Source organism: Balaenoptera physalus (genome assembly GCF_965194825.1).
Source record: "Balaenoptera physalus genome assembly, chromosome: 3".
Classification (NCBI taxonomy): Eukaryota; Metazoa; Chordata; class Mammalia; order Artiodactyla; family Balaenopteridae; genus Balaenoptera; species Balaenoptera physalus.
In genome coordinates this window covers 18,558,547-18,571,003 of record NC_138890.1, presented here as the reverse complement: position 1 = coordinate 18,571,003, position 12,457 = coordinate 18,558,547, and the positions used below count along the sequence as shown (strand labels likewise).

Sequence of the window (12,457 nt, the reverse complement as noted above, 5' to 3'; positions counted from 1 at the left end):
ACCTTACCAGAAAAATGGGCTGTGCTGAAAAAAATCTCACACCAAGGCTACAAAAGATTCTTTGTAAAATATTTAAAGAAAAAAATGTTACAGAACCTTCTATAATTTGCTACTAAAGATTCCCACTCTTAAGACATTATGTCTTAATAGTTTGGTATCATCACTGATTAGAAGCACACTGAGTACTAAGGAGATCTGTAAGCACCACTCCTTGCCACTAAATCTGCCTACAAGGATATACTGAAAATGGCAAGTTCTGAGAAATGTATTTTCCAGAAAACTTTATAGTTTCGTGCCTAGACATTTTTATCATCACCTTAAAAAAATTTTTTTTTAAATTTTGAAACAATTATAGATTCATAGGAAGTTGCAAAGAGTACAGAGGGTCCTGTGTACCCTTCACCCAGTTTCCCTCAACAGTTGTATTTTACATAATTATAGCAAAATATCAACCAGGAAGAAGATATGGGTAGAATGTGGGTATACAGTTCTATGTCATTTTAGCAAATGACTATCACCTTTTAAAAAAATTTTTATTTTACATTGGAGCATAGTTGATTAACAACGTTGTGTTAGTTTCAGGTGTACAGCAAAGTGATTCCGTTATACATATACATGTATCTATTCTTTTTAAAATTCTTTTCCCGTTTAGACTATCACCTTTTTTGATAGGAAAACTTTTAAAAAGCTTTTTTATAAAAAGCTATTTAAGAAAGCAAGACTATGTATTTAACACAATGTAATCTCTTCCTGCAATGGTTATAAAGCAGAAAGTTAAAATTCACACTGTATACTGAGAATCAAAATTGATAAACAGATTGGTTCTCATGCTTGGCAAGCAGTCCGCACATTCTCTTTGCTACAGAAAAACCTATTTGGGAAGCCACGTGAGGCTCAGAAGGTTGCATGGTGTACATGAAAACAAAGCAGGTTACTGCTAACTGGCTGTGTGATCTTAGTTAAGATGCAATTCTTCTAGGATCTGCTTTCATGCCCTATAAAATTAAGATCCTGGGTAAAATGACCTAAAGTTCCACTCAGCTTTAAAGGTCCACACTGCTGTCCTGTTAATATCGAGCAATGCCCTGTAGAGGGAGATACCCTCACGGGTTCATGCAGTGCTCGATCACCGAGATCCTACTATGTGACAGATAATGCCCTATACAGGCTGTGCAGAAAGTAACGGTGAATTCAGATATTCACTAGGTTTTCACTATATGCTAGGCAGAGCACTAGGCACTGGGGATAAAAAGATAAACAAGACATGGGACTTCCCTGGCTGTCCAGTGGTTAAAACTCCGTGCTTCCACTGCAGGGGGCACAGGTTCCACCCCTGATTGGGGAACTAAGATTCCACATGCAGCAAGGTGCAGCCAAAAAATTAAAAAATAAAAATATTTTCACTTAAAAAAAAAAAGGACAAGACATAGTTCTGGCTCCACCCCCAGAATCTGATGGAGAATCAATGAAGGCAAGCCCGAGTGTTATGGGAGGAAAGAGAACAGAACAGTGTGGGGTTGGCATGCTAGACTTTCTGGAGAAGGGGATGCAGAGAAGCCATCCAGAAGAGGGGGAAGGCACTTCGGCTGAGAGGCAAAGGCAAGGATATACAAATGAGCACTGAATGGCAGTAGATGGAGGGAGGCAAGCAGAAAAAAATGAGTTGTTTAATGTTGATGAAGCGTAAAGGGCACAACAGGGAGTGCTGAAAGGGAAAGGCTGGAATGGACTATGACTGTCCCAAATGTGATTTAATGGAAAATGTTAAAAAATACGCAAAACTAGAGAGAACAGGGCTTCCCTGGTGGCGCAGTGGTTGAGAATCTGCCTGCTAATGCAGGGGACACGGGTTCGAGCCCTGGTCTGGGAGGATCCCACATGCCGCGGAGCAACTGGGCCCGTAAGCCACAACTACTGAGCCTGCGCGTCTGGAGCCTGTGCTCCACAACAGGAGAGGCCGCAATAGTGAGAGGCCCACGCACCGCGATGAAGAGTGGCCCCCGCTTGCCACAACTAGAGAAAGCCCTCGCACAGAAACGAAGACCCAACACAGTCAAAATTAAATAAATAAATTAAAAAAAAAAAAAAAACTAGAGAGAACAGTATAATGAATCCCAAAATGCCCATCACTCAACTTAAACAACCACTAGTATTTGGGCATTTTGTTTCATTTCTATCTCCTTATCTTCCCCACCCACCCCCCCAAAAACTGGATAATTTAAAAAACAAATCCTAGGCATAACATCATTTAATCCACAAATACTTCACTATATATCTCTAAAAAGTAAGAACTCTTAAACATATATGCATGTGTATAACAACACGATGTCATTATCACACCTACAACATTAATAATTCTTTATCATCACCACCTCAAACCCATTAGGATGGCTACCATCAAAAAGCCAGAAAGTAACAAGTGTTGGCAAGGATACAGAGAAACTGGAACCCTTGTGCACTACTGGTGGGAATGTAAAATGGTGCAGCCACTATGAAAACAGTATGGTGGTTCCTCAAAAAAAAAAAAAAAAAAGACTTACTGTATTAGCCAGCAATTTAATTTCTAAAAGAATTCCATTTCCAAAAGAACTGAAACCAAGGATTTGTACATCCATGTTCATAGTAGCGTTATCCACAATAGCCAAAAGGTAGAAGCAGCCCAAGGGTCCATCAATGGATGAATGGGTAAACAAAATGTGGTATACCCACAGACGCCTTACAAAGGAAGGAAACTTGGATACATGCTATAACATGGATGAACCCTGAGGACACTGTTAGGTGAAATAAGCCAGCCACAAAAGGACAAATACTACATGATTCTACTCATATGAGATATCTGAAGCAAATTCATTAAAGACAGAAAGTAGAATGGTGGTTACCAGAGGTTGGAGAGAGGAGAAAACGGGGACTTATTGTTTAATGGGTATAGTGTTTTCAGTTTTGCAAGATAAAAGAGTTCTGAAGAGGATGGATGGCGGTGTGGTTGTAGACAATGTGAACATACCTCATGCCACTGAATTGTACACTTAAAAATGGTTAAGATGGTAAATTTTTATGTTATATGTATTTTACCACAATTTAAAAATTTTAATTCTTTATTATTATCCTATATCCCATCAGTGCTCACATTTCCCTGTCTCATCAATATCTTTTGCAAACAAAACAAATAAAACAAAATTAAGCATGATAAATTATGGAAAATTTCAAACATACACTATACAGTAGAAAGAAAGTACAATGACCCCCGTGTATCCATTGTCCAGCTGAAATAACACATAGCCCATCTTGTCTTATTCACACCCTACCCATGCTCCCTGGGCTAACCTAGGAATCACACCATTTCTCCTTAAACACTTCAGCATGTGTTGCTAAAATATAAAAGCTTTTTTTTTTTTTTTAAAGATTTATTTATTGATTGATTACTATGTTGGGTCTTCGTTTCTGTGCGAGGGCTTTCTCTAGTTGCGGCAAGCGGGGGCCACTCTTCATCGCGGTGCGCGGGCCTCTCACTATCGCGGCCTCTCTTGTTGCGGAGCACAGGCTCCAGACGCGCAGGCTCAGTAGCTGTGGCTCATGGGCCTAGCCGCTCCGCGGCATGTGGGATCTTCCCAGACCAGGACTCGAACCCGTGTCCCCTGGATTGGCAGGCAGACTCTGAACCACTGCGCCACCAGGGAAGCCCTAAAATATAAAAGCTTTTTAAAAGACAATCACCAAAGAACTCTCCAAGCACTTTAAAAATATGATCTAAAAAATGTTGGGACTTCCCTGGTGGTGCAGTGGTAAAGAATCCGCCTTCCAATGCAGGGGACGTGGGTTTGATCCCTGGTCAGAGAACTAAGATCCCACATGTCTTGGGGAAACTAAGCCCACGCGCCGCAACTACTGAGCTCCCACACCTCAACTAGAGCCCCCGTGCTGCCAACTACAGAGCCCACACACTCTGGAACCCGCGTGCCACAACTACAGAGCCCACGCACCCTGGAGCCTGGGCGTCACAACTAGAGAAGAGGAAAAAAAACCCCACACACCACAACTAGAGAGAGGCCCACACACCACAACGAAAGATCCCATGTGCCACAACTAAGACGCAACGCAGCCAAAAGTAAGTAAAATAAATAAATAATAAAAATCTTAAAAAAATAATAAAAATAAAAACGTTATTAGGGATAATCAAGCCACTTTACAGCTAGGGATATTAAGACTTGGAGAGAGAATGTATGTTGCTGAAGGTTGCACAGCAAAATTAATGGAAGATCTGAACTGCTTGATGTTTCAAAAAAATATGGTCCACACAAGGATGATTCTAGTTAACTGAACCTTAATCACTTGTAAGCAGCATGGTGTTAGGTTTTTTTAAAATACAGGCTTTCAAATAATATAGACCTCATTTAAAATCCACCTCGGTCACTAACAAGCTATACGATCTTGGGCAATATGCTTTACCTTTTGAAACTCACTTCTTTCATTTATATGCAGGGACTAATAATACCCATTCCACAGACTTGTGAAAAATAAAGTATGTTAGAAAAAAATTATGGTTAAGTACTTACCTTAAAATTTATGGCTAACTACCAAAAAAATAGAAATATGGTTTTTAGCTTTAGAATCAGCAATAGAACAAAAGGGATCACAGAAAACACTATCAATCTATCCAAAAGTAGGAAAGAAAAAAGGAAGAATCAAAGAAAGGAGACAATAAACCAACAAGTACTGAAAGAACAGAAATAATTTTAAATGTCAGTGATTATATAAATGTAAATGAATTAAATTCTCCAATGAAAAGTTAGAGACAAAAAAAAAAGATAACCATAACACCATTACTGAATGTTAAAAAAAAAAAAATTGTTGCTACAGTTGGTTTATTCAAATCAGTATCCAACACGTTGCACTTGGTTGACATGCTCTTAAGACTTTCAAAATGTAACAGTTCTCTCTCCCTTTCTTCCCTTTGTCATTTATTTGTCCAAGATGCTTAGTCACTTGTCCTGTAAAATTTTCCACTTCCATAGTTGGCTGACTGTGGCCCCACGGTGCCCTTTACAAGTTCTATCCTCTGTATTTTCTATAAACTGGCAGTTAGAAGCTTGATCAGATTCAGATTGGGGGGTGGGTGGGGCATAAATATTTATAGGTGATGTGTTGCATGTCATTTTAATAGGACCTTAGCAGATGAGGTCAGATTTGTCTTGTTTCAGCCACGAAGAAATGACTGGACCATCCAGGTAATGTCCATGAGGCAGTGAATAATATTGACTATGAGTTCCATGGAAAGACGGTCATCAGCAACACATGCAGCTAAAACCAAGAGCAGATCCATTCACTCAGAAAGAGTGAGAAGCCAGCCAAGGGGCAGATGAAGAGCCCATACTGAAGACAAGGGAGAGTGATGGGTTAAATGTATCCGAAAAGTTCACCGATTTTGTTGCCCAGAACAGTTCCAGAAGAATGACTGGAGTAAAAACCCTCGACTTGAGACGTGAGTAAGTAGAGAGAATACGGATTGTTCTCTTCCAAGTTTAGTTTAAAAAGGGAGATATAGAGGACTTCCCTGGTGGCGCAGTGGTTGATAATCCGCCTGCCAATGCATGGGACACAGGTTCGAGCCCTGGTCTGGGAAGATCCCATATGCCGTGTAGCAACTAAGCCCGCGAGCCACAACTACTGAGCCCGCGTGCTGCAACTACTGAAGCCAGTGTGCCTAGAGCCTGTGCTCCGCAACAAGAGAAGCCACCACAGTGAGAAGCCTGCGCACCACAACAAAGAGTAGCCCCCAATTGCCGCAATCAGACAAAGCCCGTGGGCAGCAACAAAGACCCAACACAGACAAAAATAAATAAATAAAACAAATACATTTATTTTTAAAAAAGGGAGATATAGAGACAAAGTAGATTAGTGGCTGCCTAGGGCTGGAAAGGAAGGGAGTGGGGGGATTGATAGGATAAGGGATGTACAGGTTTCTTTCTGGGGTGATAAAATGTTCTAAAATTAATTGTGCTGATGGTCACACAACTCTGAATATACTAAAAATGATTGAATTGTACACTTTAAATGGGTGAAATTTATGGTATGTAAATTGTATCTCATAAATTTGTTTTTAAAAAGTGGAGGGGACCAGTTGGTAGCCAGAGAGGGTTAAAGGAGGGTTATTTTGGAATGATACATGAGCTCACTTAAAGAACAGCAGATAATTACCTATTGATTAGATTAGATCTCTCTGAAATCCTCTGGAATTCTGTTATTCTATGAATGCAATCAGGCATAGGAATATGAATATGAAAAATGTATCATAACAACTACCTAAAGCATAAACACCATGATCTTCCTGTTTATGGGGAAATTCTGACTTAATTAGGGACTGTGTATATAAAAGCAATGCTATGCCCTTCCGAAGCCAAGCCCTCCTCCACTTGGGTTCTCTACCCCATTTGGCCTCCTCAAGGTTCTTGCTCATTCAATTACCACCTTTTTCTCTATTTCCCATTCATCTCCCTCTTTAACAGTTCCTTCCTCCCCTGAGCACTGACACATGCTCAGTACCTCCCATCTTTTAACCTCCATCCTACTCTCCATACCATTTAGCACAGTGTTAAGAGCACAGCTAGGCTGGGTTTGAATCCTGGTTCAGTTGCTTAACTGCTGTGTGCTCACAGAGAAATTGCTAAACATCTACAGAAGCTCTGGCTCCTCATCTAAAAAATAAGGGGTGGCGGTGGTAAGAAGAACCACTTCCAGGGGGTGGGGAGGAGGGGCTGTGAGGCGCATCACTACCACTTATTGAGCAGCTAATGTTCTTACCGTTCAGCTAATCCTCTTCCTTCGCTTCAGAGCTTCTTCAAAGAGCAGTCTCTACTTTGTCATACTCACCAAGGTGATCTCCTGGTTCTTAAATCCAAGGAACTCGTTTCAAACTGTATCTACTTGACCTTTTTCAGGCACTGAGCTCTGACCGTCTCCAAACGTCTTCCTCCCTTAAGGCCCATGCAACCACACTGGACCTGCTCCTGCTTCCAAGGCCACTCTTTGCAGGCTGCTCCTTCTCATGCCTGCTCCTTCAGTGATGACACCTGCAGGGCATTCGTCCCTCTTCACTGCTGTCACCTCACCAGGCAACCCCATCCACGGCCTGACAACCTGGCACAGGCACGCACTCAAATATTTACTAAGTGAACATTTCCCAAATCATCACCTTTGGGCCCAGTCCTCTGTCCTGTGCTCTAGACAACTGTAAACTGGTAATCTCTAAGTGGATATCAGACAGGATATCCTCCAAACTCAGCTCTTTGCCTTCCTCCTCAAATCCGTTCCTTCCCCTTTCTCCCTGACTCGGTGCATGGCTCAATCCTTGACCTCTTGGATGATCAGGCATTGATTTCTGCTGATTCTACCTTTTTAATCGCTCTCCATTAAGATCCTTCCACACCACCTCCATCTTAGTTCAACTCTTCATTATTATTATTTTTTTAACCTAGATTACTGAAGTAACTTCATGCTGATCTATTCTCACTCTGTTCTAACCCACTCTTTATAATGCTTTCAACATGATCTCTAAAAAACACACATATTTGAACCATTTAAAATTACTGAGAGCCTCCCATCAAGCCTCTTAGATAGCCTCAACCACCAGAGGGCAGACAGCAGAAGCAAGAAAAACTACAATCCTGCAGCCTGTGGACCAAAAACCACAGTTACATAAAGATAGACAAGATGAAAAGGCAGAGGGCTATGTACCAGATGAAGGAACAAGAAAAAACCCCAGAAAAACAACTAAATGAAGTGGAGATAGGCAACCTTCCAGAAAAAGAATTCAGAATAATGATAGTGAAGATGATCCAGGACCTCGGAATAAGAATGGAGGCAAAGATCGAGAAGATGCAAGAAACGTTTAACAAAGACCTGGAAGAATTAAAGAACAAACAAACAGAGATGATCAATACAATAACTGAAATGAAAACTACACTAGAAGGAATCAATAGCAGAATAACTGAGGCAGAAGAACGGATAAGTGACCTGGAAGACAGAATGGTGGAATTCACTGCTGCGGAACAGACTAAAGAAAAAAGAATGAAAAGAAATGAAGACAGCCTAAGAGACCTCTGGGACAACATTAAACGCAACAACATTCGCATTATAGGGGTCCCAGAAGGAGAAGAGAGAGAGAAAGGACCAGAGAAAATATTTGAAGAGATTATAGTCGAAAACTTCCCTAACATGGGAAAGGAAATAGCCACCCAAGTCCAGGAAGCGCAGAGAGTCCCATACAGGATAAACCCAAGGAGAAACACGCCGAGACACATAGTAATCAAAGTGGCAAAAATTAAAGACAAAGAAAAATTATTGAAAGCAGCAAGGGAAAAACGACAAATAACATACAAGGGAACTCCCATAAGGTTAACAGCTGATTTCTCAGCAGAAACTCTGCAAGCCAGAAGGGAGTGGCATGATATACTTAAAGTGATGAAAGGGAAGAACCTACAACCAAGATTACTCTACCCAGCAAGGATCTCATTTAGATTTGATGGAGAAATCAAAAGCTTTACAGACAAGCAAAAGCTAGAGAATTCAGCACCACCAAACCAGCTCTACAACAAATGCTAAAGGAACTTCTCTAAGTGGGAAACACAAGACAAGAAAAGGACCTACAAAAACAAACCCAAAACAATTAAGAAAATGGTCATAGGAACATACATATCGATAATTACCTTAAACGTGAATGGATTAAACGCGCCAACCAAAAGACATAGACTGGCTGAATGGATACAAAAACAAGACTCATATATATGCTGTCTACAAGAGACCCACTTCAGACCTAGGGACACATACAGATTGAAAGTGAGGGGATGGAAAAAGATATTCCATGCAAATGGAAATCAAAAGAAAGCTGGAGTAGTTATACTCATATCAGATAAAATAGACTTTAAAATAAAGAATGTTACAAGAGACAAGGAAGGACACTACATAATGATCCAGGGATCAATCCAAGAAGAAGATATAACAATTATAAATATATATGCACCCAACATAGGAGCACCTCAATACATAAGGCAACTGCTAACAGCTATAAAAGAGGAAATCGACAGTAACACAATAATACTGGGGGACTTTAACACCTCACTTACACCAATGGACAGATCATCCAAAATGAAAATAAATAAGGAAACAGAAGCTTTAAATGACACAATAGACCAGATAGATTTAATTGATATATATAGGACATTCCATCCAAAAACAGCAGATTACACGTTCTTCTCAAGTGCGCACGGAACATTCTCCAGGATAGACCACATCTTGGGTCACAAATCAAGCCTCAGTAAATTTAAGAAAATTGAAATCATACCAAGCATCTTTTCTGACCACAACGCTATGAGATTAGAAATGAATTACAGGGAAAAAAACGTAAAAAAGACAAACACATGGAGGCTAAACAATACGTTACTAAATAACCAAGAGATCACTGAAGAAATCAAAGAGGAAATTAAAAAATACCTAGAGACAAATGACAATGAAAACACGACGACCCAAAACCTATGGGATGCAGCAAAAGCAGTTCTAAGAGGGAAGTTTATAGCTATACAAGCCTACCTAAAGAAACAAGAAAAATCTCAAGTAAACAATCTAACCTTACACCTAAAGAAACTAGAGAAAGAAGAACAAACAAAACCCAAAGTTAGCAGAAGGAAAGAAATCATAAAGATCAGAGCAGAAATAAATGAAATAGAAACAAAGAAAACAATAGCAAAGATCAATAAAACTAAAAGTTGGTTCTTTGAGAAGATAAACAAAATTGATAAGCCATTAGCCAGACTCATCAAGAAAAAGAGGGAGAGGACTCAAATCAATAAAATCAGAAATGAAAAAGGAGAAGTTACAACAGACACTGCAGAAATACAAAACATCCTAAGAGACTACTATAAGCAACTTTATGCCAATAAAATGGACAACCTGGAAGAAATGGACAAATTCTTAGAAAGGTATAACCTTCCAAGACTGAATCAGGAAGAAACAGAAAATATGAACAGACCAATCACAAGTAATGAAGTTGAAACTGTGATTAAAAATCTTCCAACAAACAAAAGTCCAGGACCAGATGGCTTCACTGGTGAATTCTATCAAACATCTAGAGAAGAGCTAACACCCATCCTTCTCAAACTCTTCCAAAAAATTGCAGAGGAAGGAACACTCCCAAACTCATTCTATGAGGCCACCATCACCCTGATACCAAAACCAGACAAAGACACTACAAAAAAAGAAAATTACAGACCAATATCACTGATGAATATAGATGCAAAAATCCTCAACAAAATACTAGCAAACAGAATCCAACAACACATTAAAAGGATCATACACCACGATCAAGTGGGATTTATCCCAGGGATGCAAGGATTCTTCAATATACGCAAATCAATCAATGTGATACACCATATTAACAAATTGAAGAATAAAAACCATATGATCACCTCAATAGATGCAGAAAAAGCTTTTGACAAAATTCAACACCCATTCCTGATAAAAACTCTCCAGAAAGTGGGCATAGAGGGAACCTACCTCAACATAATAAAGGCCATATATGACAAACCCACAGCAAACATCATTCTCAATGGTGAAAAACTGAAAGCATTTCCTCTAAGATCAGGAACGAGACAAGGATGTCCACTCTCACCACTATTATTCAACATAGTTCTGGAAGTCCTAGCCACGGCAATCAGAGAAGAAAAAGAAATAAAAGGAATACAAATTGGAAAAGAGGAAGTAAAACTGTCACTGTTTGCGGATGACATGATACTATACATAGAGAATCCTAAAACTGCCACCAGAAAACTGCTAGAGCTAATTAATGAATATGGTAAAGTTGCAGGATACAAAATTAATGCACAGAAATCTCTTGCATTCCTATACACTAATGATGAAAAATCTGAAAGAGAAATTATGGAAACACTCCCATTTACCATTGCAACAAAAAGAATAAAATACCTAGGAATAAACCTACCTAGGGAGACAAAAGACCTGTATGCAGAAAACTATAAGACACTGATGAAAGAAATTAAAGATGATACCAACAGATGGAGAGATATACCATGTTCTTGGATTGGAAGAATCAACATTGTGAAAATGAGTATACTACCCAAAGCAATCTACAGATTCAATGCAATCCCTATCAAATTACCAATGGCATTTTTTACGGAGCTAGAACAAATCATCTTAAAATTTGTATGGAGACACAAAAGACCCTGAATAGCCAAAGCAGTCTTGAGGCAAAAAAATGGAGCTGGAGGAATCAGACTCCCTGACTTCAGACTATACTACAAAGCTACAGTAATCAAGACAATATGGTACTGGCACAAAAACAGAAACATAGATCAATGGAACAAGATAGAAAGCCCAGAGATTAACCCACGCACCTATGGTCAACTAATCTATGACAAAGGAGGCAAAGATATACAATGGAGAAAAGACAGTCTCTTCAATAAGTGGTGCTGGGAAAACTGGACAGCTACATGTAAAAGAATGAAATTAGAATACTCCCTAACACCATACACAAAAATAAACTCAAAATGGATTAGAGACCTAAATATAAGACCGGACACTATAAAACTCTTAGAGGAAAACATAGGAAGAACACTCTTTGACATAAATCACAGCAAGATCTTTTTTGATCCACCTCCTAGAGTAATGGAAATAAAAACAAAAATAAACAAGTGGGACCTAATGAAACTTCAAAGCTTTTGCACAGCAAAGGAAACCATAAACAAGACGAAAAGACAACCCTCAGAATGGGAGAAAATATTTGCAAACGAATCAACGGACAAAGGATTAATCTCCAAAATATATAAACAGCTCATTCAGCTCAATATCAAAGAAACAAACACCCCAATCCAAAAATGGGCAGAAGACCTAAATAGACATTTCTCCAAAGAAGACATACAGACGGCCACGAAGCACATGAAAAGATGCTCAACATCACTAATTATTAGAGAAATGCAAATCAAAACTACAATGAGGTATCACCTCACTCCTGTTAGAATGGGCATCATCAGAAAATCTACAAACAACAAATGCTGGAGAGGGTGTGGAGAAAAGGGAACCCTCTTGCACTGTTGGTGGGAATGTAAATTGATACAGCCACTATGGAGAACAATATGGAGGTTCCTTAAAAAACTAAAAATAGAATTACCATATGACCCAGCAATCCCACTACTGGGCATATACCCAGAGAAAACCGTAATTCAAAAAGACACATGCACCCGAATGTTCATTGCAGCACTATTTACAATAGCCAGGTCATGGAAGCAACCTAAATGCCCATCAACAGACGAATGGCTAAAGAAGATGTGGTACATATATACAATGGAATATTACTCAGCCATAAAAAGGAACGAAACTGAGTCATTTGTTGAGACGTGGATGGATCTAGAGACTGTCATACAGAGTGAAGTAAGTCAGAAAGAGAAAAACAAAT

At 39.4% G+C, this 12,457-nt stretch overlaps 1 protein-coding gene and 1 long non-coding RNA gene across 2 annotated transcripts in view; one reads left to right on the top strand and one right to left on the bottom strand.

Moving 5' to 3' along the window:
* The window catches only part of LOC309656771, a 115,051-nt gene extending 112,961 nt beyond the window's left edge, over positions 1-2,090 (top strand). Inside the window, exon 2 of the long non-coding RNA XR_014261506.1 lies at positions 1,790-2,090. This is a non-coding gene — a long non-coding RNA (uncharacterized lncRNA). The remainder of the gene's footprint in view (positions 1-1,789) is intronic.
* The window catches only part of MAML1 (mastermind like transcriptional coactivator 1), a 55,332-nt gene that overhangs the window by 19,700 nt on the left and 23,175 nt on the right, over positions 1-12,457 (bottom strand). The gene's annotated exons all lie outside the window — the stretch shown is intronic.